Source organism: Pongo pygmaeus, chromosome 5 (genome assembly GCF_028885625.2).
Source record: "Pongo pygmaeus isolate AG05252 chromosome 5, NHGRI_mPonPyg2-v2.0_pri, whole genome shotgun sequence".
NCBI lineage: Eukaryota > Metazoa > Chordata > Mammalia > Primates > Hominidae > Pongo > Pongo pygmaeus.
The window spans coordinates 140,419,650-140,447,122 of NC_072378.2; the positions used below are offsets into that span (position 1 = coordinate 140,419,650).

The 27,473-nt window shown below is 37.4% G+C and overlaps 1 long non-coding RNA gene across 1 annotated transcript; it reads left to right on the top strand.

Moving 5' to 3' along the window:
• Positions 1–1,512: 1,512 nt before the first annotated feature.
• LOC129038435 (uncharacterized) lies at positions 1,513–27,088 on the top strand. Its single transcript, XR_008503149.2, has 4 exons — positions 1,513–1,790; positions 4,456–5,568; positions 6,521–6,633; positions 26,673–27,088. It is a non-coding gene; the product is annotated as an uncharacterized LOC129038435 (long non-coding RNA).
• Positions 27,089–27,473: the final 385 nt, after the last annotated feature.

The following is a 27,473-nucleotide window of genomic DNA, read 5'->3' on the forward strand; positions in this document are numbered from 1 at the left end:
TACTTCAGCAGCATTCTATATAGTAAACAGAATGTTACCTTGAAAATAGGAAGCTGCTGTTAATGTGGGAAGATAAAGATGCCCACCAGGTTCACGAGTAAATCTGAATATTTGAAGCCAGGATTTATCCCGCCATGAGAAAATGTGGAAATGAATAATGGCACCTTTTACTTAAGTAGTATATATATACATATATGAGGAGTTGCCAGGAGAAAGTGTTAACGAGAAGAGTTCGTAAAAAATGAGTAGACTTGGGGATTTAGAAACACTTAAAATATCATTCATTGGACATGTAGAAGAAGGTGTTAAAATGAAAATGCCAAAGTTGTTCCAGTCTTTTACTAAATTGGGGGATGGAGGAGGCATGGAAAGGGGTGCTGAACTGAGGATATTCCCTTAGGCAGAGAAGAGCCCTGATGCTCTTAGAGGGGGCAACCTCTCCAGGTCAAATGCTGCTTGAGATAAGAGCAAAGGTGGTTGTTGTTGGTTTGTAGATCTATGAAGGACTCTTGCTTTCCAAGATGTGCTGTAGTGCTTCTAGAATAAATGCCAAGACCACAACACTCACACTGTCTTTATGTGTTACATAATCATCAGGTTAGAGAAGGCTGCAGGCTTTTGGTCCATCTCCTCGCCTTTGGACAGTTTCCTTTGAAATTGTCCCAAAGACTTAGAGACTTATCCAGGGAAATGTCATTGTGCCAGATCATAACCACATACTTAATTTTAGTGCCACAAGATAAATTACTAGCTCCAGATTTTAAAGGTATTTATTTCAGTAGTTCCAGGAGAATTTTCAAGACCCTTTTACTTAAAGTTTCAAAGGACAGTGCTGATTTGGCAGTATATGAAACCATGAATATCATTTTCATTTGGCTAACTTCTTGAGTTAATCAAGTTAGAACAATAAATGGACTTATGGCAAATACTCTTTACTATTATAAATACTGAACCTGATGCCTCTCCTTGAGCCAAGAAAGCTAGCAACTATTCTTCCATGCTAAAAGGAATCTTCTTTTGTTTCCAGTTCTGTTGACTTAGCTGTTTGTCATCAAGAATCTGATATGTCCAGGGCACTGTATTAGGAGCCGTAGAAAGATTATAAAGAAAAATAGATTCTTGAACAGCCCTTGCATTTGGGAGAGTTCATAATCTAGTAGTGCAGGGGGTAGGGGTTAGAGAAGAAGAATCATACATGAAAAGCCTTAAGAACATTTTCATAGAAAACTGAGTTTGGTGTGGCCAAGGGCATATACATAATGAATGAATGATTAGGGGCAGATAGAGTTAATCAAGGTTTTTCCTACATGTGTTGATTTTCCTAAAGTACTATAAATGTGGGCTGAATTTAGTGTCTGGCATAAGGCAGGAACAAATGAGTATTTACTGTTGATGATGTGTAAGGTAAGATCCCTGAAAATATTCTCTTGGGGTACAATGTTAGCAACCCAGCTCTGGGGCATTGTGGGTCAGAGTAGGTGTTAACTCTGGCTGTTGCTATGGAAATGGTTTAAGCAGCTGCATGTGCAAGGTTAAGAGCCTCATTCAAGCACACCTACAGGAAATGTTATACTTTGGGGGAAGGTCTGGGTCAAACATAAGCAATGCAGCACTATACCTCAATTGACAGCGTAGACTTCAGAAGGCCCAGGAACAAGGTTGCTCTAGGGACATTTGCAGGTTTTCAGGTTGTCTCACTCTAGGGGTGAGAGTGAGGAGATAGATGCTGCTCTCTCTCTGACTCCCAGAGTGGAAATTACAGCAAGACCAGCTGCATCATGTAGCATCAGGTACACCCTTTCCTTCTATTAAATAGAAGCCATCTCTGAGGATTCCTAGCCATATTGATTAATCAGAAGAAATGATTGTTTTTGATAACCCAACAATAAGGGTGCTATGAGGGACTGATGCTGAGCCTTGTTTGAAGTCTATTCTTCCAGTCTCTCAAAGGACATCAAATAGCAAATGAAGCTGTATTATATGGCATTTGTATAATTTCATGTAAATTCTCAGAGGTGGAAGAAATAAAAATAATCACATCTGCCCACACTTGAGATGTGTAAAAAGAGAATGTAAAGATACAGAGTATCTCTTAAAGTCTTTAGAAAGAAAAGCAATAGAAACTACGGTCATATTTTGGTATTTGTTCTGGGATTACTTTGGATTTTTATTTGTCTTTTTACAAACATAGCCTTATTATGGAGGAAGTTTTTGGACCTGGTTTTGAAACAGAGGTAATATTTGTCTGTTATATAGTAAGAAGACTACTCAACTTTATTGTCCACAAAATCAAAATAATAAAATTTAAAAGGTGTTTTCTTTTCTTGAGCTGTTAAAACTCTTAACTTTTTTTAAAAAGCTCATTTTTTATTATTTGTGTTTCAGAGTTCACCAACTAAAACAGACTGAGCTGGGCCATTACCGTTCTCATCAGTTTAGATTTATATGATGCATGCATTGAAATGAACATCTGGACAGTTAGAGAATGCATTTCAATTGAAGGCCCTTGTAGCATATTTTTTCCCATATTTAGAGCATTCCTGTGGAAAACAACACAAGTAGGAAAACAACATTAGTAAAAGAGAAATATTTTTAAAAGCAAGAATTATTAGAAATAGGATTATTGAGAATTTTTATTGCACACAATAAAGGTATAAGTGGGATCATAAAGCACCATGCAGAAATAAAACCCATTGACTATTTGGGCTTTATTTTGAATCCAGAGAGCCAATGAACTTGAACTCATATGTGACTTCCAAGGCAACTAGCTGTAACCACAGTTACTACTGTCTCCAAGGCCCAAGAGGAGATTTTCAGCCTGGATAAGTATTTCATAGAGACATTTGAGCCAGGTGCTTTATGTAGTAGGATTGGTGATTCAGTGTGTGGCATTTAACAATGTGAGTCAGAATTAAATGAATGTCTTAGTATTATAGTTGGGGAGTTAATGGAAGGGCCATCTCTTGGATGAGTCATTGAACATAGATCCTGCTCTGAGCCACTTGCTAAAAATTGTGCAATCATTTTCACAAGCAGATAAGATGATAACCTTGATGTTCTGCCCTTTCTAAGTTCACATGATCAAGCTGTTCATCTCTGTTTCCCCAAAATAGATTTGAGCTATAAAACCACCTTTCATCTTTATTCATTATTTTTTTCCACATGTGTTCTGTACCTTATTCATTACATGTAAATAATGCAATTATGATATTTTAACTCTTACAGTATTATATTAGAGGTAAACTGCATTTGTTATTTATAGTCTTTCTTTTCTCCAAAAATATTTGAGGCAGCTTATAAAAGACACAGATATGCTAAAACTATTCAAGCAAGGGCAAATGAATGTGATTATGGGCTATGCTAGGTCAAGAGAGAATTTATAGGCTAAAGATAGCTTCTGAAACTGAGCATCAAATTTAGCTTTGAGCTTCCTGAAAATTATTTTCAACATGCATCATTTTGCCTTTTTAATAAATGTCAATGTCTGCATTAGTATCTTCTATTCTAGAATATAAGCTTAAGAGGGAAACGGTACTACCATTTAGTGTGGTTTGTCAATCAGATGGCAAGTTTATTGAGGACGAGTCAGAACTATAATGTGAGACTGAGTAAGTAGGGTGAGAATTCAAAGAAAAGGAGAACCAATCACTTGTTCCTGTCTTCAGTGAGGTAACTGGTCAGTTGAATAAAACCAGTCATACATTTGAGATGTCTCTCACCATAGAACATATAAGCCAATGAATGTTCACAGAATCCTAATTGGGGATACAATTGTGGGAAAATATTACCCTTAAGTAACATATAGTCTGATATTTGAGCAGTTATAGATTCGAGGCAGAAGGCTAGCTTTCAAGGGGAGACTTTCACTCCCATACCTGACTGCTGTATGACTGCCCTAGGGCAGCAATCACAGAGACACCACAGGGCAGCCTCTGTTAGGATTAGGATGACTGAGGCATGGTCTAGTTGGATGTTAGGACTGGGCTCTATTTAGCCTATACAATCCTGTATAATCTTAGAATTAAAGAAAAAAAGAAAGAAACAAAGGAAGGGAGGGAGGGAGGAAGGGAAGGATGGAAGGAAGGAAGGAAGGAAGAAAGGAAGGAAGGGGGAGGGAGGGGAGGAAGGAAGGAGGGAGGAAGGGAAGGAAGGAAGAAAGGAGAAAAGAAAGGAGGGGAGGAAAAGGGAAAAGGTCTGTTGGTCAATTTCATGGACCTCTTATTATGCCAATGTGAAAATCATTTAGCTAAATCTTTTGTGTCATTTTTTATCTTTTCTTAAACCCTTTTAGGGAGTGATAATTACATACATCTTTCCTGTGTTTTAGGAAGAAATTTTTGAAAGTAGATTAAAAAGTCAGATTGAGATAAATTATTAGGTTTATTGCTATCAAAACTGGAATAAAGAGTGGCATAAATATATAGTCATACTAGGCTTTCTATCATTTCTCCCAAGCCAGATGGATTTGAAAGGCCTAGCTGAAGGCCTATTTGAGTCTGTGAAGAAGACATACTTACTCAGATTTGCTGCCTTATCTACCTGCCATGTTTGGGACAGAGAGAGACATGAGTCTTCAGATCCATCTCTAGAAGACAGGCCTGACCCTGATCCAAATGTTCCTGCAGTGTGGAAGCAGGAATTCCAGAAGATATGACTTCATAAGAGGACAAATCCAAAAATAGGGAAAGGGAGTGGCTATACCACATGTGTTCTTACAGACCAATCCCAGATTAGTCATGCTTCCGACTAGGGTGAGGGGTGAATAAGGTGAGCATGAGCCCCAGTGATACGCCACAGGCAGTGGGGTGTTCTCATCTTTCACTGCCAAGTGGGATTACCTGGGGAGCTAAACACACACCACACACACACACACATGCACACACTCACACATACACACCAACACACAGGGACACATACGCACATGCATGCATATGCACACCATAGCACACACCCCCCCACACACACATGAACAGATGCACACACACACCACATACAAATGCACATACACAACACACAAGTGCACTCACACAAACACACTCTTGCCTTGGTTTCATATGTGTAGCTAAAGTGACAAACAGAACAGGGAAAGGAAGCTCCCCCCAAACAGAGGCCTTTATTAAATTTATAACAATTGGGTTGGTATAGAATAGAGGTTCAGTTAATATTTCTTGAATGAATTACTGTAGAATGTATTGAATATTATCCATAGGTGAGGTTTTCCATATTTAACTCTGCCACAATATAAGAAAAATGACATTCTCTTCACCTTGACCTGAGAATTCTTCATTACCAGATCCCATTTTTGAAAGCACGGGCCTTGTTTGATCTCCTCAGGACTTGATGAGGCTGACAAGTGGTCTCCTATGTTTAAAGGGATTTGCTCTACCTAAAGACTGGGGATCTATGGGAAAGGGAGAAAGAAAGGCACAAGGTCCAGCAAGAGAAGAAAATGCTTTGTGTTGTAAGATGTGACTTTCCATCCTGGAATCATCCAGATCTTCACTGAAGTCTACAATGCCCCGGATTACTTCTGTATGAGTAAATTTATCATGGAAGTTAGTAAAAGGGGTAAGTTCTGCATTCTGGGGTCAAGGGACTAAAACAGCCTTACTTCATCTAGGCAGCTGTGGCTGAAATTAGGTTGTGTAAAGATCCTGAATGCAACAGTCAGCACCCCTATTGAGATGTAACCACAGAATCTATCAACTCTTCTAAAAGCAAATTTTTCAACAGAGATTGCTGATAATGTAACCAAAAGATAATGTAACTATCTACCCTACTCAAAACTAGGCTAATTCCTCAAAGGAATTATGGCATTACATAATATGCCTGGTTAGTATGGCATTACATCAGCAATGCAATAATAAGGTAATAAAGTTATCAGAACTTCCCTTCCAAAATATGGCATTTTAATCCCTGAAGCATGAATAGAAATTAAATAATACTCAAACTTTTTATTAATTTTTACAAGTTATAATGGATATTCCAATTATTTTGTGTAAATTACATTACCAATTCTAAAAGTTGCATAAATTTTTAAATTTTTGGAAGGAAGAGTGTTATGATTTGACTTGCAAATATTTTTAGCAAACAAAACAAGCTTTAGAAGTTGACAAAAATGGGTACAGAATGTATACAAATATAAAGTGTTAGTTAGCATACTGGGATAGCTAAATCTTCTGTGAAGCTGAGAGATTTGTGCATGCAAGAAAATACCAATTTAGCTGCTATTGTTTGCAAACTTTAAAAATGTGTCTCTTTCCTTCTATCTGTGCTCCCATCAGCTTAGAATGCCTTCATTTTATCCATCTTTCATTATTAAAAACAAATTCTCTCTGGTACTCAAACTCAACTCAGTCTCAGTCTTTTAAAATACTCTTCTATTTAAAAAATAACAAAATCTTTAAAGTGGATTCTAATGGCTTATTGTAGTTTTCCTAAGCATAAATCACTCAGATACCATGTTCTCTGAGTTCTTATATGATTCTGAATGTCCTTTTTATTACCTTTGTTCTTTCAGACTTGGTTGGATAAACAATTCATGTGACACATTTTCTTTCTCCAGAACTTTGTAGGATTTAACTTCAAATATTGCTGTGAAGAAGTTTCAGGGGATCCTGATTTTGTCTTCTGGTATGTGACATGGGTTTCCTGGAGGTAGCTTGAAAAAGTCTTTATCTTTGAAGTTCAATAGTGGACCAAGATATGTTTTGGCTTTAAGTGTTTTGTAATAATTTTGCCTGGATTAGAGTGTGTTCTTTTTATTTTTAGTTATTTTTCCCAAATATCTCAGCAAAATTTTCTTGTTTTATATTCTTTAATATGTTTTTGGTTTCATGGTTGGCTTTGTTTTCACAGGAATTCAGTTATTTTAAGTGGGCTTATTTCTCTTGAACGTGGTCACATTTTTCCCTCCCTCCCTCCCTCCCTTCCTCCCTTCCTTCCTTCCTTCCTTCCTTCCTCCCTTCCCTGTATCCTGTTAGAGGTAAACTGCTGCACTTTTTATTTACAATCCCTCTTTACTCCAAAATATTTGAGGCAGCTTATAAAAGACAGATATTCTAAAACTATTTAAGCAAGGGCAAATGATGTGATTATGAGCTTTGAGTGTTTTGTATTTATTTATTCCTTTTCTCCTTCTTTTGTATGTTTTACTTCATTCTCTATATTTATCATGATTATAAAAAACAATTTAGAGCAGCAATTTTATTTTAGCTTTGTCTATTGTATTCCTTCTTCCTTAAAATTGATTAATATGTTTCATAATATTCTTGCTTTGGACATCAATTTTACTTAATGCTTGATGCTCTTATTAAAACATATTTCCATTTTCTTTTTTTAAATTGAAATGATCTTCTTCTTACCTATTTCTATATAATAATGCAATGCATTTTTCCTTCCTGTGCTACGCTTTTTTCATACGTGTTTTTTCTTGACTTTTGCATATTTTATGCTATTTTTTACTTACCAGTTATTTAGTGATTTTTTTCCCCCTATAATGTCTTTCAATTGTTGGCACTCAGATTGTTTTAGCATTGCTTATACTTAATGTGAATTATTTGGTGCAGGTAATCTGATTTGCTAATTTTGCTGATAAAATGAAAAAAAAGTTTTTATTTCTTTTCCACCATGATTGCTATCAACTTTTGTTGCTTTGAGCTACAAGTTGAGAGTATGGGAGATGAAAAGGTGATAAGCTAAGGTTGTGTTGAACATCTTAAATCATGATTTTCTGTAGACATTAGGGTTTACATATTGTTCCCATAGTGAACCCCTGCAAACTTAACTATCTGCATTTTTTCTTAATTTCCTCCTTTCCACTCTCCCTCCCAGGAACTAGTTTCACTTTTTTCAGTTAGAAGAAAAAAAAATACAAGAGTACAATTTCAATTTGCTTCTTCAAAGTTTGGCAGTCAGTGAAAATCATTCGTATATTATCAACTCAGCATTATTACTTTTAGGATGCTGGTGAAAGTTTAGAAGCCAGTTATGTTGCCCACACTGCTCTGCTCTATTCTAGAATCTTCTGTTGCTTCATTTTGGTTTCTTTGCTTGTTAATAATGTTTTATAGTTTCAGTTGTGCAGCACTCCTTTTTCATTGCTGCTGATCATGATTTATTTTATTCCGAGATTTCTTTATTTGTTCATTTGTGAAGGCATAATGGAAAATGGAAATGATGCAATCTGATGTGGCTTCATTCTTCCATTTGCTATCTTTACCCAAACTTTCAACAATCAGGTTTTACTTTATTATTTACAAACTTATCTAAGGATGTATTTATTTTAAAAATTTCACTTAAGAGCCCTTAGACAAGTCCTATAATTTATTACCTGCTGAATAAAGTAATTTTTCTTTTTTATCTCATATGACAGTGTTTAATGTAAACTACATTTTTATATTCAGAGAGTATTGTGTGTGTGTTCGTTCTGTCTATGTTTTTTTGTTTTGCTGAATTTGATCATGGACCCTCCTATTTCTGTTTTAATAGCTACCCCTTTTCATTTGCTATTTTCATATGCTGATTTCATATCATGCTTCATATTCTTGTGTTGTAAAGGTTTTTCCATTATCAGTGAAGTAATGGAAATTAAAATGTTGTATAGAGACAAGAGATGAGGTTTCATTTAATTAAGCAAAAGTAACAATCCAGACTACATATTGAAAGGCAGAGGGTAGGGGAGAATATTATGGGAAGCCCTAATAGATAAGAGGAATGCTAAGGGTTGATTTAAGAGGGAAAAATAAACAAAGTTAAAGTCAGAATGTTTATTTTGAATGGCATTAGTAAATGGAGAAAATTGGTGGAATCGATTCTTTTTTATTACGTGACTCATAAAAAATATTAGGTTGCCTTGATTTCTGCTTCTTACCTTGTGGCCCTGGTTTGATTTACACACCCTCATTGTCAGCACTGGCTCTCTATAATAAGCATAACCATTACAGGTGGCCATAGTTGGGATCTGAGCTTTTCTATAGCATCTTTAGTTCTGCACAGCAAGGGCCACTAGGGAAAGGGCAGAGAAGGGTAGAGAGGATGTCTATAGTTAGCAAATATACTTTGAGTTTGGAGAATAATAATTATGGAATTGTGGCATGTACGTTACTTGTGCTTTTTCCTTTGTCTTTCTGATGCCTAAGATGGTTGAACACAAGTTTTTCCTGTTGCGTAGCTGGTTACATTTTCCACTGAGCCTCGTAGCTCTTGTTTTTGAGAGAAAAAAGCACTAGGAAATATGCAAAATCTCCTTGAGTGAATAATGTGAATTGTAGAAAGGATCCACTGACTTCTTTCTCAGCAGTGATTTTCCATCTGAGTGGCTCCTGGGTAGTTAGTGCATAAAGCTATGTTGATGCTGGCTGGGTGCAAATTGCCTTCATCTGAAGATGCCTGCTTTGTACCATTACCTGCCTACAGCAAAACAGAGCCCCTCCAGTAGAGAAGTCTCTTTAACCAAATATCAAACAAATTAACCTTTTAGTGTGCTCCTAGGAGCCTCTCAAGAGAAGGAACACTTCAGTGACATCACTGATGGCAAAGGTTAGCCTAAAAGTAAAATGAAATCATCTGGCCAGGCAGGCCCTGCGGGAGAATCAAGCTTTGTAATTAGATCGAAGGCTCCTAGGAAACGAAGCTCTGTTGCAGGAAGAGCATTTGCAGAAGCTAATTGGGGTAAGCTTTTGCATCAGTGTCGGTGCAACGCATCACTTACAGCCTTGAAAATAGCTGTAATGGTGTATGATGATTGAGTCATTCCCTAATTTTAGCAACCTAGGCTGAACATGAATTACATGACGAATATGCGCTTGAGTTTGTCCTATCTGAGACTTCGGACTCCGGGAAGATTCCCGTACACGTACTGGCTAATGTGACGACTGTTTTCTGGGAGTTGCAGGATTGCGACAGCTCTGTGCAAGCAGAGCCTGAGAGTTTTGCTCTGTTGGTTCTGCCCATTTACCTTCATTCTAACCTCCATTCTTACCTTGTCATCTGGTGGGTGTCTCCCTGCTTTTACCCTACTTTTTTTTTTTTTCCCAAAGTGTGGAATCTGTAACTGAACTCAGTAATTGTTCTAAATTATTTCTGTGGTGAATTAGCAAAACAAGAAATCTAGTTACTAAGCAGATAAGGTGAGGTCACCATTCTCCTTGCTGTAGTGACTCAAACCAGATATCAACTGAGGTTGGAGGAGTAAAAAGGTGAGCAGAGAAGTAATATTATCTGGTCTTACATGTGTCTAAACTTCTCCCTAGATAATCACCTTAACTTTGATACATAGTGGAGTTCTCTTCTGGAACTTTCAAGGATACACCAACCTGAACACTTTATCTTTCACGTTTTCCTTAAGTTTTATGTGGTTTTCAGTCTTTGAGTGACAACAGAATGTCAAGGCAAGTCAGCTCCCGGGACCCACTATCTATGTGACAAAGGCATAGTACTTAAACTCTCTGAGCCTCCCATTCCTCATGCATAAATGAGAATAGTGGAAGAGCTAGTAAGAGTATGAAGCATGGTATGAAATCATGCATGAAGCTTTATGTTGTAAAGCTGTGTTGTACGTGGCAAAAATTTTTCCATTATCAGTGCAGTAATAGATACTAAAATGTTGTATAGAGGCAAGAGATGAGGTTTTATCTAATTAAGCACAAATGATCTAGACTATATATTAAAAGGCAGAGGGTGGGGGAGAGTATTATGGGAAGCCCTAATCGATAAGAGGAATGCTAACGGTTGATTTAAGAAGGAAAAATAAACAAAGTTAAGGTCAGACTGTTTATTTGAATGCTATTAGTAAGTAAAGAAATTGATGGAATCAGATAGAAGCGCATAATCAGCTTTCATAAGCATTAGCTAGGATTTTTGGCCAAAACATAAGGGTGAAGGTATGTGAGAATTGTTCTTTATTTTGGTAGTCGTAACTAACAAAAACAGCTAAGATTTTTGAACGTTTACTGTACGTCAAGTACTACACGGAGCACATGATGTGGTGATGACATTAAAAACTCACCCCAACCTGCTCTATGCTCATTGCACAGATTAGGAAACGGAAGCATCTGAGTAACATAGTGAAGATACTAATGCAATAAATAATTGTTCATCAAAGAATCACGGAAAGAAGCACTTGGAGCTGGCTCATCTCAGGGAAATGTGCGTAGCGATAATGAGTCATCCATTTTCAATGCATCACTATAGCTCTCCCAAACCAAAACCCTCCTCTTGAGCTCACATTAAATCTGTTTATTTCTCATATCTGGATTGCTTTTACATTCTGCACCAGCTAATCTCTGGTCCTATTTCAAATCAGAATCTGGATATTATTTACCATCTGCCTCTAAGGGATGCACTTGCCAAGTCCCTTAATTTGCTATAATTGGCAGGTTTTCAGTGTACATAATTTATATCAAAAAAAGCTACCCTGAAAAAGAAGATTAATTAAACCATTTCTTCTGGGTCCCTAAAAGTGCAGTGGTTTCCAGGAGGATGACTTTAAGGCCTTAAGGTCTTCTGTGTGTATATGCTGTCACAGCTGAGCACATTAAAAATGTATGTTGGGTTGCTCCCTGGTGCCTCTGAGCTGGTCAGAAAGATGTCATTGGCACCTGGGTAACATCACAAATACTCACTGAATTAAGCAGCTCACATTTGCATTTGAGTCTTTTGTTCCAAGCTTTGCAGACACTGGAAACTACTAGACTGCAGTATAATTTATGGATACCTCTGTGTTGGCAATTCTGTCACTGATATGATAGGAAACACTAGAAAAAAATACACCCAGATGTACAGAATTCTAAATAGAGTAAGTGAGAGACCGTAACCTGATTCAGACAAGCAGCACACGTGGCTAGGAAATAGACCACTTACAGTTTTTTCCCCCTTTTTGCCCTTTTTCAGTCATTCGCTAGGCTCATGGTCCAATGTGGAACATCCCCTAGGCTTTGTGGAGGCATTCTGGTCCTTCACAGCTTCTGGATAATATAATGCTTCCTTGTGAGTTTATTTCTTAATCCATGCCTATCTAAACTTGGCAGATTCATTCTCCATTCTAAAAATGGGAACTTCTGTGTTTTCTATCTTTCTCTAGAGGTTTTTTTTTTTTTTTTGAATTACCAGCCTTCAGGGGAATTACACAGCTTAGCACAGGAATGAATGTGAAGTTGCCACATATTTTTCTTTATTTTCCTAGAATGCCCATCTTCACATCCATAGCCAGTTTTTCCTACTTAGCTTCCAAATCTTAGCTCAAATGCTGCCATGCTTGCCTTGCCCCATCCTGACCTCAAGGTGGCCTCCTCTGTGTTTCAGAAACTATATCTGAAGCTTAAGATATAAGTAAAAAATGTGGACAGCCTCCATTCATTGTCTTTTTGAAAGAAGGCCACCTACAGATTAACTAATATACTTAGGTTACCTCACTGTTTACTATTAATTACAAATTCCAGACTTTGTAGCCTTCGCTGTTGACTTGTAGCTTTTTGCATGGTGAAGCTGCAAATAATTTCTGCCAGGTGGAGCAGATAACTCCAAAGGTTTAGGGTCCTGTTGGACATGAGCCACTTTTTAAATCTACCCATTAATCTCATTCTAAGACGGTCTCTGTCCAGCTTATAAAACAACTTTTGATCTGGTCATAACATCTTATTAATTAATGAGTTAAATAAAACATGTTCATATTATGTGAGGGTGGGAATCACAGGTTTGAACTCCAGTAGGGTATAGCACTCTCCACATTCTCCCAGATTGAGTTGTCTCCCTTTGCCACTAAATAAAAGCCCCATGAAGACAGGGACCTTGCCTGGCATGACTTTGGACACTCAGTACGTAGTACCATGTCTGATGCCTGCGTCACTCAATAAGAATGTGTACTATGACTAAATGATTATGTAATTTAATTCTAACCCAATTGGTCTCTGCATCAGTGTTCCAGGTCAGTGCAAGGACGCTCTATTGCTCAAAGAACAGCTTCTATTTTAGGATAACTTAGATGTGGAGTCAGAAATGTTATGATAGTCTTTTCTACGACTTGATGACTCTATGTAGTGGCCTTAGTCTTAATCCTTCTTTATTAGTCTTTTGCTTTGCACTGCCTTTGGATTAAGAATAGACAAAGTTATTCAATATTCAATATCCACCTAAGCCAGGACACTTTGCAAGGGCAAATAGAAGTTTGAAAGACAGTTTCACTTGTCTTTTTTTTTTTTTTTTCAATGTTGGGCCTAGTTGCTGTGGCTAGCTGAAAACATAAGGGAAATCTTTCTCTTTTATTAAGGATACTTTGACCCTTTCAGAGAAAAACAAATTCTAAGTAAAGCAGTTCCACGTCTAAACTGATGTTATCAGCCGCTACTGTATGACATTATGCTGTAAAAGTATTTACCTAAAAAAGTCAATAAATATGCAATTCACTATTATTTGTGTTGAATTATAGACCTGGAGGATCAAACCAGAATCAAAAGGAGTATACAAATTATCTATAAGATTATATGTATGTATGTATATGCATATATATCTTTATACGTATAACCTCAAATATCTAAAGGCAATTTCTGTGCATCACCTTCTTGTCCTTTTCTTTTTCTTATACACACTACTACAATAATGCATTTCCCATCAAAGTATTATTTTAAAAGTCTGCTTTTCATTTTGTCTATATTTGAAAATGTACTCAAAGAGTTCTGAAGAAGAATAATGTGTAGGATGGTAGTTTTCAGAAACTTATTTGGAAATCATATCATCTAATAGAGAATTAAATATACTTCTAGTGGGTATTCAACAAAAATTAAGATAACTTCTCATATTTAAGAATATAAAAATAATCAGATTGTTTAAGCTTAAATTCCATCTGCTGTCCAGGGATTGTCAACAAGTGAAAATTTGTGGAAGGCCACAGACATTGGTCTTCAAATTGTTAGGGCTGTGCTCCTGACCAGGATTTGGCAAATGTTTTCTGTAAAGGGCCATAGTAAGTATTGATGATTTTGTGGATAATAAGTATCTGTATATTTAAAACTCTGCCATCTTAGTGTGAAAGCAACCTTAGACAATACATAAACAAATTAACCTGGCTATGTTTCAGTCAATAATACTTTATGTATGAAAACAGGCATTGAACCAGATTTGGCCCATGGGTTATAGTTTGCCTACTCCTGCTCCAGACTGTCCTCATCGTTGTTTTCCTCAGTTAGTCCACAAAATTAAAAAGTCACTATTCTTGTATTTACTGTATTTTGCAGAGTTGTGAGAAAACAAATCTATATAAGTTGCTGTGGCCAGTGGAAGATAAGACATAAATTGTATGTCCAGGTTCATTTACTGAAGAATCTAAATGCTCTTTTGGGAAAAGTAGGCATCGAAATGCTTTGAAAATACGTATTTCAAAATAAGTATTGCATGCGTGGAAGTGTCACAATATTGAGGACCGACTATGATGCTAAGAAAGAGGGAATAAAATGTCTAACGCTCCAAAGGTCTCATTAATTCATAAAAGCTTATGGTAGGTTTGCGTAGGATTTTAGGCTGTAAACCTATTGTATGGCTACATGATTTTTTTTTTTTTTTTGGAGACTGAGTCTCTCTCTGTTGCCCAGGCTGTAGTGCAGTGGTGAGATCTTGGCTCACTGCAAGCTCTGCCTCCAGGGTTCATGCCATTCTCCTGCTCAGCCTCCTGAGTAGCTGGGACTACAGGGGCCTGCCACCACACCTGGCTAATTTTTTCTATTTTTTAGTAGAGACGAGGTTTCACCGTGTTAGCCAGGATGGTCTCCATCTCCTGACCTTGTGATCTGCCCACCTCAGCCTCCCAAAGTGCTGGGATTACAGGCGTGAGCCACCGTGCCCGGCCTACGGTTATGTAATTGTATCCTTTACTTCATGGTAGTAATATCTAAGACATAGAAACTACTCACCTATTCATTCCAGGCTAGGAGATAACTTGACTGATACTTTCTTCATACTACAAGGAGGGTGAAAACCTTCGATCATTTGCTGTAGGACATACCAAAACTTGCCACTCCTCTCTTGCGATTGAAACTCAGTACTAAGCTCATTATTGATGGAGTATATTGGGGATGTCCTTTATCTCAGGGGTATTTAATGCATGTCCTTTATGCCAGGGACATTTAATGCAGGAATTTGGTTGCACATTTCATGTCCAATTCATAATGGAAAATTAAACAAACAAATGAAAATAATAAAACACAAACAAACTGGCTGTCCAAAGCCTCTGTCCCTGTCCCAGAAACTGAAATGATGGAAAACTGCCAATGAGTATGCTCTGAAATATGGTAGTTTGGACAGGAGAAATACATAATTTTTTTCTTACATTGATCCTTTGTTTGATATTAACCAAAAAGTGTTTGCTTGCCAATTTAAAGACCGTTTTAATGGAGAGATTCTTTTCTTCCCCCTTCCTAAGCTGTTCCCCAAAGTGAAAAAATTCAGGACCTTCAGTTAATTTAAACGGTCTTGCCTTTATCCTTATCTCAGCCTTTACATTTACCCATGGGGTTGCAGCTAAGAATTTGGGACAAACTCCACAATTATGGCCTGTGTTAGCAGTGCAAGAATTGCATGGGCACCTGGCATCACTAAGGATCTCAGAGCAGTCTTTTTTTTTCATAGAAATGATACACTTTTGGCATATGTTTTTAATGCCATTTATTAAATACCAGGTACTCATGTTATGGACACTTTTCATACACTACTATTAATCCAGAGAATTCTGGAAAGTATAAATTATTATTTCCTTTCGATAAATGCAAGGCTCAGAGAGGTCACATTACTTGACCTAGGCCACATAGGTAGCACATAGTGACTGGGAATTCAAGCTAAGATCTATCCAATAGGAAGTCCCCTCCAGACATATTCACTGTTGTCCTATATCACCGTGCAAATGGAAGACATGCACAACATATTATTTAAGGAACATGGTGAAATCCTAATTATCACCTGAATGATATTCCCAGGTCCAGGTTACGACCTCTTCCAAGGGGGCTGGCCACAGCCATCAGAAGACTTTTATGAAGATGCTTTCATGTGAACTGGCAAAATCCTCCCAGCACTCTCTCAGTAGCCCAAGATAGTCCAGCAGATTACGTGACATTTAAGAGGAGAAAAGAACAACGGAGGGTATATGCGGACACAATGTCTGTAAACTAGGAAGGAGGAGGATCCAGTGGTTGCAAGTGGAGTGTGCTGGGAAGGCATCACTGAGCTGAAAAGTCCAGGACAGTATTTCTCCCTCTGAGGTTTTAGATCTTCTGCAGCAAAGTCATCTGGAGTGTTTTCCAAAAATGCAAATTTTTTGGCCTTATCCCTCAAGAATCTGATTTCAGTAATGTTTGATGGAGGTCCAGGCATCTTTGCAGCTGCCATTAAAATTTAAAAACCACTGACTGGGGATAGTTGGACAAATCTGGGAGTTTCTAAAGAAGAAGAAAATTTGCAGAAAGGGGAACTAAAGGACAACTGCTAAAGACGAATGCTCCTAAGAATAAAAGTGTCAATGGGTGTCCTGTGTCACCGGAGTGGGAGTCTGGGGAGCATGTGAAAGACCTTGAGAATTGCTTGTACTAGAATTATTGTAAGGTCAGCATAGCATCTTTAAACATGTCCAGCTTTCTCTTTTATCTGGTTTCTGCTTTCTTTTTCCTTGCAAATTTAATTAATATTCATGGGCAACAATATTAATTTGATCAAACTAAGGTCCTTTTTAAATTATTTAATGATCACAACATGAACTCACACAAATTAAGAGGATAGAAGATATAAATCAATCTGAATTAGGAAAAATTTTGTAATTTAACCAGGTAACATTTTCATGGATGTAAACAAATATATTACAGATAATGAGATGAAGGAATTGGTATGAAATTGAATTTAAAACCTTAATTTAAACAAAGTATGTTCTCTAGTTTATACACAATCAATACACATGGCATATGAAATTTCATAAAATATGATACAGTACCTTGCTTCTTCTATATACCATTCACTATTTTTATAAGCACAGAATATTATTGGATGATAAATATAATTAAACAGAGCAAAATCGTATGAATTAAAGCCATGAAGATTTTTTTATGGAATTACAGGCTTGCTACAGGGCTTGTGGGCATTACTACTATGCTGTCAGAGAAATGTATTAGTCCCTGAGGGATAGATTCTTATTATCAGCTATGGATTTTGTGGTCTTTAAATTAGAAAGTGAAATGCTATAATATTTGTCTTTGAAAGCAAAAGAAGGAAAGTACTGAAAAATTTAAGCAAACAATTAATGTTAACTTCAAATACAAGGGTGCTTGAGTTTGTACACAGCTTGCTCACTAGTTAAAGCCAAGATCTACATTGCATGCACAATTGCATGCAAATTGGACCTAATTTACTCCATGCGCTGCCTCTTCCATTAAATAAAATGAGAAGATGATTTTTACTTTAGAAGAGTAAAATTTCAATGTGTTAAAATGTTTTACCTCCAAATTTTTCATAAATAGCTTACACACCAAAGTGTTTATTTGAAAGACCTCATTTAGCCAGTATATTTTGAGTTTGGCTTGGCATGGAAGGCGTGGGTTCTGCCCTCAAGGAGCATATGGATCTACTGGGAACAGGAAATATATTAACATGGCTAAATTTCTAGATTTATCTTCCTAAGACACCTTTTTATATATGTCTGCTTGTTCAACTTCTACCTTCCAACTCATCCGTGTTCAAAGTCTGCATCATTGCATGTAATAGGCACTCCAAATCTTTTTTTTTTTTTTTTTTTTTTTTTTGAGACTAAGTCTCACTTTGTCACCCAGGCTGGAGTGCAATGGTGTGGTCTTGGCTCACTGCAACCTCCCCCTCCCTCCCGGGTTCAAGCAATTCTCCTGCCTCAGCCTCCCAAGTAGCTAGGTCTACAGGCATGCGCTACCACACCCAGCTAATTTTTGTATTTTTAGTAGAGATGGGTTTCACCATGTTGACCAGGCTGGTCTCGAGCTTCTGACCTCATGATCCTCCCGCCTCAGCCTCCCAAAGTGCTGGGATTACAGGCATGAGCCACCGTGCCCAGCCTCCAAATCCTTTTATGAGATGTATTCGCTTCCTAGGTCTGCTGTAAAAAGTATTATAGAGTGACTTAAGACAAGAGAAATTTATTGTCTCACAGTACTTGAGGCTAGTAGTCCAAAATCAAGGTATGGACGGAGGCATGCTCCCTCTGAAACCCATAGAGGAGAATCCTTCTTTACCTCTTCATAGCTTCTTGTGGCTTGTCAACAATCTTTGGCATTCCTTGGCTTGCAGCTACAGCACTCCAATTGCTGTCTCTATCGCAACATAATGTTCTTCCTTCCTGTGTCTGTGTTCAAATCTACCTGTTCTCAACAGGACATCAGTCATATTGGATTGAATGTCCATTCTGTTCCAATATGATCTTATCTTAACATAGCTGATTACGTCTGCAATAACCCTATTTCCAAATAAGGTCACATTCTGATGTACTAGGGGTTAGGATTTCAACATATATATTTTGGGAATACAATTCATCACATGACAGGAAGCATTCAGGTTCATCCACTGTTTTGCTTGCTCAGGCTGCCTTCATTCCTCATTTACTATGGGAGAAAAAACCTGCCAGTTGTTGAATTCCTTCTCTGTAGCAGGTACTTTACATGTGCTAACTAATTAATTCTTGGCAGAACTCTAAAGAGAAGGCATTTTTGTCTCATTTTATTGGTGAGGGATCTGAGGCTTAGGGAGTTAAAGTGCATTTCTCAAGATTTACTCATCCTTTAGGTCTTAGTTCCAATCTCGTTCCATCAAGAAAGGCTTCCTGAACACCCAGGCAAAATTTGGTTTCCGTAATATGTATTCTCATGGCACCTTCTATTTTTCCTTTGTAAAATTCATATCATTTAATAATTATTTATGATTCAATATTTGTTTAGTGTTTGCTTCTTCATCTTGATCAAAGCTCCATGAGGTGGGGCCCATGTATATTTCCATCACTTGGGCACACAGGCACTGGGTAATATTTGTGGAACAAATGTTTGAATGAGTAACTCCCATAATTAGTAGAATAAATATTTGAACATTTTACCCCAAATCTCAGAGTTAGTCCACCCATAATGATTAACCAGTTTCTACTAGACATCTGTAATGTAGTAGACATTTAACTTTGCAAGATGAATAAGGCCTAGTCCCTGTCCTCAGGGAGTTTACAGTTTAGTAAAGAAGACACAGAAGAGGAGGGAATGACTAGCTACCTGAAGATGGTGATGGGATCAGAGAAGCTTACTACAGATACCAAAATCATCTTATAGGGAGGAAGACTGGTTGGAATAATTGGAAAATGGGGTTAAGGGACGCCTAGGCAGAGAAGCAGGTGTAAATGAGACAAGTCCTTGGCAGAGGATAATATTTTTCCCCAAAGGCAGACAATTTGGTAGATGGAGGAGGGGTTTTGTTGAGTTAGATGAGCCTCATCTAAAAGAACTTTTGCCTGAGCCAAACGGATCTACTCATGAGCTCATCAATATATCCCACACATTTGTGACTCAGCTCAATGAAAAGCAGATATTTCCAAAACTGGAAAAAGCTCTCTTTGGAGGTAATGAGTTCCCAGTCTTTCGGTGTTGTTGAAACATCATGTGAGCAACTATTTTAATGCTGTGTTTTAGCAGTGCTTCTCTTCCTATCCTTCTTGCTGCTATGGTACACATGGAAAATATTTCAATGGCACATTGAGATACAACCAGAAGCAAACTCTTCCAAGGGCTGAAGAGGTCAATACACCATCTCCCCTTTAACTCCTTTGTGATACATGCACAGTGTTCTAGAATAGGGAATTTAATCCTTCTGGAGTTTTCATTATAGAAAAAATTAAGATATCCTCTAATTTTGAGGTTCTTTAAACTGAAACACTCCTTTTCCATATTCTTCATACAGAATCCCAGAGTAATGTATTAATAGTGTAAATCAGATGATGTCACTTCACTGCATAAAACCCTTCACTTCTTAAAACATTTCAAAGAAAATCCAGAATGCTTACCTTGAACTAACAGGCTCTGCACAGTTTGGTTTCTACTTGCCTCTCTCAATTAATTTTCTACATCCTTCTCCTCTGCTCACTATAAGCCAGCCCTAGGCATTTTTCTCAAGTTTTCAAATAAGCCAAACTTACTTCTGCCTCAGGGCCTTTGCACAGGCTGGTATCTCCAAAGGCAAAAATATGAGGATAGCTTTCTTATACTTTAATCCACAGTTTAAATATCATACCTTCGTAAGGCTTTTCCCTGACTGCTGTATCTAAAGAGTTTCTACTTATAGTTTATTGCACCATCTGTTTGTTTCCTCAAATGGTGTATTTCTTAAAAAAAAAGAAACTACTCATTTATTATTTTCCCCCTGTACACACACACTCCCTCTACCATCCACCTCTTCCCTGACCTGTGAGTTTGACAGAAGGAAAGTGCTTGCTCTGCTCAGAACTCTAGTAGTTCTCAATGAATACAACAATGCCAGGCACATTATAGGGGCTCAATGCTTATAAGTTGAATGAATTAATTTGAACATTTCAAGGACAATTTGACAAATAGATCAATGTAAATATTGTAAGCCCGGAAAGGAAGGATGTTTAATGAATAAGATGGAGACAGAGGATGGGTTTAAAGGAGTGACCATATTGGTATGCAGAAATTGAGAAAGGTTTCATGGAGGAAGCTCTAGATGTCCCCTGAAATATTAACATGTAAAACTAAGGAGTGTGTGGGGAAGGGGGATTATGGTAATATTTTAGAAGAAATTATTATCCATAAATATGTATTGTTAAGTAGAAGAACTACATGGTTTAGGAACAATAAATAATGCAATTTGATTTTATTATAGCAGTGTTTCTCAATCAGGTATGATTTTGCCACCTAGGGGACACTGCAAAATGTCCAAAGACAATTTTGGTTGCTGCAACTTAGAAATGCTACTAACTTTTATTGGGTAAAGGCCAGGAATGATGCTAAACATTCTTCAAAGCCCAGGACAGTACCTCTCAACAAATAATTATCTGCATCAAATGCCAATAGTGACAAGATTGAGAAATACTGGATTCTGGGAATATGTAGGAACATTGTAGAAAATAAAGCTAAAATAACAAGGCAAGGCAAAACTTTGGAAATACTTAAATATCAAGGTCAGGTGTTTACTTAGTAGGGAGAGGGGAACTAATGTTGGTTTTGTGCAGAGTTGTGATAGGAACTCTTGGAGGCTTAACCCAGTACTCACATTAAGGCAGCCTGGAGCAAAATGGGAAAAGGCCTACGTAGAAGCTACTTTAGTGGTCTAGATAAGAATAGGAGGCCTTGCACTAGAAGAATGCTGAGGGAGATGGAATGGAATAGACAGATTTATGTTATTTCAGAGTTACAATATTAATGGATTGTCAATGACAGAATGCATTCATTCTGTTTCAGAAGTTTTTAAGTATACATTCTTATGTCTCTTTGATTCAGTTCACATGGATTTTGAAGGAAAATACCACAAGTCATGACTTTTTGTCCATAAATGCTTGGAATGCCCCTGAGGTTTCTTCAGTATTTCATATCACATGTTTTCATCAGTGAGGGCAGAATTTAAAAACATGTATGGTAATAACTAAAAACTCTGCTGCTTTAGTGAAGGAATTTGTTATTGCACCATATTTGGGTGTGGGATGAGTAGAAAAGAAAAAAGAAAGGGGGAGGGGAAAGAGAGAGAGAGGCAAACACAACAAACCACACAGTTTTAATATTTCTCCTGTAGAATACTTGGAAAATGAAGATATTTGAAAAATAGAGTCATGGAATCTTCGGGTTAGAAGGTTATCTGGTCCAGTCTTTTTTTTATTCAAGCACAAAATCAAAACATTAAGTGGATGGCTGACTACTCTTGTCTTAAAGATCTTCAGTGCTTGGCCAGCTGCCCAGGTTATTCAAAGTCTGTGCTCACATTTGCAGTGAGTTTTTAAGATTTCAAGATATTGGCAATCTGACAAAAGCCTAATTCAAAAGTAACTGGTATCTTTATTAAGGTATAGCAAATGAGATATGAATAAAAACTGTGTGAAAGAGCCAAGGCAGAAATACAAGGTAATTATTTTCTGGACTTCACCCTTTGTTGGGTGTTTCAGAGACCTCAGCAAAAAAAGAAGCCTCTCTGGCTGTATTTTAATCCTGGCTTCCTCTAGCCTAGGAACAGCCAATTACTGTGGTAAACAGAAGTCATCTGAACATCAGCAATATCCCTATCATCATCCTGATGCCAGCCTTGGGAATTTTGACCTCTATGTTTCATGGCATGTTCCACCCCTCAGTGGTCAAAAAGCCAAGCCAGATACTGTTCTTCCAACTCGTTGATATGAGGGAAGGAACTGAGCTCTGTAGCCTACTGGCTTGGTTAAGGGCTTCAAGGCACATTTGGCTCATTTATGCTATCACACATTCTTGATAATGTGTATTTTAAATTACCCATGCACTTTCATCATGGAAGTCAAGAGCATGTAAGATCCTTGCCTTTTCTGGAAGGAACATTAGACATGGAAGCGTTAACACTCCTAAGAGAACAGATGTCTGGTCAAACTGATGCAATTCATGATAAATAAAGCCCAGGAGAAGGAATTGCTAATGAGGGCTGGGAATGAGTGAGGAGGGGAAAATATTCTGTTAGTTATTAGGGTAGAGAGTTGATTTAGAAGAAGCGTGATTAGTAATGTATGTTGAACTCTGGGTTTCTAGATATGGCCACATATGACTAAGGATCATAGATATGGGTAGAAAGTGAAAAATATCTCTGTATACCGTGATTCTAATAGATGTAAAAATGCTAAGTTAAGTCGTTCTCCTTATGTTCTCATTCTTGGGCCTGCCTTCTCTGACATTTATCCCAGTATTTCCATAATACTTTTGGAATAGGCAATAACAACACCATAATTTGCTCTAATTTTGCATATTTGTACTAACTCTTTATAAGAAGCATCCCATGAGAGATTCTAGTAGGTAAACATAGAAAATTTTTTCACATGTCTAATAAAACCAATAAAATGTAAAACAAAGAAAGTAACCAAAGATACTTTATTGAAAAAAACTATCTCACAAATCAAAGATTTTCTGATCTGCCAAAATTCTGTGAGAGGGACAAATAGACTTGCTGGAGTCTGATTTTTTTTGTTTTTGTTTTTAAATATTCAGTGATGACATCACAGTCTCTTGTCAAAAGTTCACTGATAATAATGTCAAAAACAGACTACCAGACAGAGCAAAACATATGAGACTCTTATAAACTTTTTAAGTGTTCTGTTTTCTCCCTTTAAACTCTATGTGCTGCTAAATATATGCACAGAAAGAATTTCTTATTGAATTATTTTCCAAATATGCAATGCTCACTACTGTCATCATTTTCATGTTGTATGTATACCTCTAAACTATTATTTATCTAGGTGGTTTTAGACTTCTTTGCCTAATCAAAGTTATCTGATCAGGGAAGCAACACTACATAAAAAAACATGGAATATATATGATATATATATATTCCATCTATATTTTCCATATATATATGGAAAGCATTTAGCTTTCCTCAGTAAAAGAGGATGTGTTGATAACTCTTTATCGTGTGTGTGTGTATGTAAAGTTCAGTGCTTAATATCATTGTGAAATATAGACTTCTAGTTGTTAGTACATGTAACAACAGCAGAAATGGCAAAATCATTACAATAAAGCTGTGAAGGATGTGTTCTTGCAGCAAAGCACACAGGGGATCTTGGTTCCTAGCAGAAAAACACCACTGCTGCTATTTACTTCATCAGTGAGTGACTCTGTGAGAGCAAAGGCCACAAGACAGCACTGAAAAGAGAACAGGCAGTGGCCCTGCCTGCCCGCTGATCAGATTGTGCTTGTCTTTTCAAAAAGAAAGAAATTCATCCTTTTAATAATTCCCGGCTGGGCACGGTAGCTCATGCCTACAATCCCAGCACTTTGGGAGGGTGAGGAAGGTGGATCACGAGGTCAGGAGATCAAGACCATCCTGGCCAACGTGGTGAAACCCCGTCTCTACTAAATATACAAAAATTAGCCGGGCGTGGTGGCACGTGCCTGTAATCCCAGCTACTCCGGAAGCTGAAGCAGAGGAATCGCTTGAACCCAGGAGGCAGAGGTTGCAGTGAGCTGAGATCACGCCACTGCACTCCACCCTGGATGACAGAGCGAGACTCCATCTCTAATAATAATAATAATAATTCCCTCAGCACAGCTAAGCCAAGTTAGCTCTCCAGCCAGCTCTTGTTTGTGAAGTGTAATTCTGTGGTAATGAGCTGGTGACAACGTGAGGAAACAGTCTAAACATTCTGAAAATCAATCCAAACATGACTAAAGACAGGAAGAAAGGGAAGGGAAGGGATGGGAAGGGAAAAGAGAGAGAGAGGAACCAGAGGGAAGAAAGAAATTTTAATGACCATTTCAAGGGAATCAAGAGCACCATGGACATGAACTATTATTTACCAATACAGTGGGGTTAAGGAATAAACTCTATTGGGATTCCCGTTCATTTCTATTTCACACTCAGAAAGGTGCGGTTTTGCATTCTATTGCCTCTTCCTTCCCCCAGAAATGTTCCATTCTGTTGTAAATGAATGAGCTTCAATCGTTCTCAAAAGACTTCAATGTATTCACATCTTTCATCAAATTTAGTATCTTCTGAATTGTTTACAGATCTCTTCCTACATATAAAACATGACCATGACCAAGAATATGCAATTTTCATTTTTAAGGTACACAAAACTCAGTAACTGCGGGAAAAACACAGGCCTACTAAGTGATGTCTCTCTTGCCCCTTTCCAATTGTCAACAGATGAACCTCTAACTGCTGGGAAGTAGCTGTGACACAGTGTTGGTTTCTGAATGCGTTTGCCACAAGGAAAGAACTGAATTTTTTTTTTTTTTTTTTGGGTTGTAGAAAACAGGCATGGAATATTGAGTTTTCTAGGAGAGAAAAAAAAAATGTGATCAAGATGTGTAATGAGGCTGGGGATACTGGCTCACACTTGTAATCACAGAACTTTGGGGAGCTGAGGCAGGAGGATTACTTGAGCCATGGAGTTTGAGACCAGCCTGGACAGGCTATCTCAGCTCAGCATAGTGAGACCTCATCTCTACAAAAATAAAAATAAAAATAAAAATGAAAACTGTGTGTAATCATAGGAGGACAAAGGCAAAATGTGTTGGTCAGGTAACTCAGAAAAAAGAAGGCAAGACTTTGTGTTGTTGGTGCTTAAGAATAGAAAGGGAGTAAAAAGTTGATCTTTCATTTTATGGTATATTTTATCTTGCACCAAATGACATGTACTATTTTGGGATACTTGTCATTCTTATTAATTTTCATATAAAGCTGTGTGAATTCTTTTTTTCTATTCTTTCTGAGGTAAAGCAGGCAAAATACTTGCAAAACATGCCAAGTTGAAAAAAAGATTTCAGGACATTTGATCTTTGCATTAAGAAAAATAAACTACTTGCTGCTGCTGGCTTTTTCTATGAGTTCCAATTGGAACCCTTTAATTTGTTAGTGAAACTGTCAAAATTTAAACATGGATATTTGTAATTCTGTCAGGGCATAGTTGGTTAATAGGTAGGTTCAGGAAAAAGGATTAAGTTTTTCCCTGCTTATCCTTCTCCCTATCAATCATTTTCAATTTCCTTGGTCTTCTCTACTTTAGTGTATTGGGTAAATGAAGAACCAAGATCTCAGTTTGTGATGTTTATTGGGGATCTCGGAAAATGATGGTTTTTTTGTTAAAGCTTTTAAGAGAGAAGTGCCATTTTCCTTTTATTGGTTGGACTACAAAACTGAGATGTGTGTTCACACTCAATGCCAAACTTTTTGTTTACAGAGGGCACCTAGTTCTTTAGTATATTTTGCTGTTTGGAAGCTCTAAACTACCAGCTCTCTAGTGCATATTACTGATGACATTTTTCTTGTGGGCATTGATTTAAATCCTGTATTTCAAAAAGAATCCAACTGATCCATATTTCAGATGCTTCCTTTTGACTAAAGGTTGATCTGCAACTCTTGGGGACTGTTCCTGAGGTGACAGTCAACCACTGTTTGTATTCAATCTTCTCTTTCCTCAGAGCAGGCTCAGAAGACTAGGAGCTTGTTTTGCAAATCCATGGCACCAACCATTTACTATCTATGTCACATTTCTGGGAAACTTTCAAAGTCTTTCACCCTAAGTTCAATATTTAAATTGTATCTATTAGAATATTAGTTTTTTGTATATGACCTTTTAATTTTTTTCTGTTTTTGTGAATTGTGAGCAAACCACACAATTAAAACATAACTCCAGAACCAGTTAGCAGAAACTCTCTCAATTCTTAGTATGTAAGCTTTTTCTTACAACAAAGTTAGTTCAAATGTTTTAAACATAAAGCTGACTCTGTGTCTTCATTTATAGACTCTTATTTTAGCTTGGATACCACAGTTGGGTTTTCTACATAGGATGAATTAGGAACTAAAGATCAGGCTACTTAGAAACTATAGAATTATATAATGATATCCAACAATCCTGAGAAAGTCTTTTATGTTTCAAAATTCATTTCTTGGGAATTGTTTTTTAAACTATAATTGAGGAAGCTTTGGAAGTACGAATACCAACATATCTGTTTTTGCTCTAGGGGCCTTTTAGAAAATCTCATGTCACTTCCTAGTTGGAGCAATTAAACAACAGAGAAGATGGGTATTCTGGAGCAGAATTTAATGAAACAGAACTCCACCATCTATGGCAAGTTTGACTGCTTGAGTCTCCAGAGGATAATAGTTGGAGGCCACTGAGGCCCAAATTCATCAGTCCGGCCATTGAAGGTCACAAGTGAACAAAGGAAGATGGCAAAGACAGAACTGTGATATTCAAACACTCGATAGCTCACAGTGTGGGGGTTCATTATGACACTTACTAAGCACATGCCATATTTCTGAAACTGTGCTAAGAGTTTCATGAACATTAACTAAATTAATCTCATAAAAATGCCATTAGAAAGATGCAGTTTTGTACCCCCTTACACAGATGAAGAAAATAAAGTATAGAGACTTTAAGAAATTTGCCAGAAGTCTTGTAACTGGTGGGTAAACTTTAGCTACTTGATCAGACCTCAACCAGGTGATCAGAACCCAGAACCAATATGGCTCAACCAATACTTTAATTTACTTCTCAAAGTCTAAGGTAAGTACACAGGACCAAGCCAGAAAGCCAGGATACAAGGCAGAAGGCTAGAAGACCAGGTTTTCCTAAAGCATCAGAGTTTTGTTGTTGTTTGTTTGTTTGTTTAAAGACAGAGACTTGCTATGTTGCCCAGGCTGAACTTGAACTCCTGGGCTCAAGTGATCCTCCTGCCTCAAGCATACCAAGTAGCTGGGACTATAGGCGCATGTGACTGTGCCTGTCTTTTTTTTTTTTTTTCTTCTTCAATTTTAAGAAC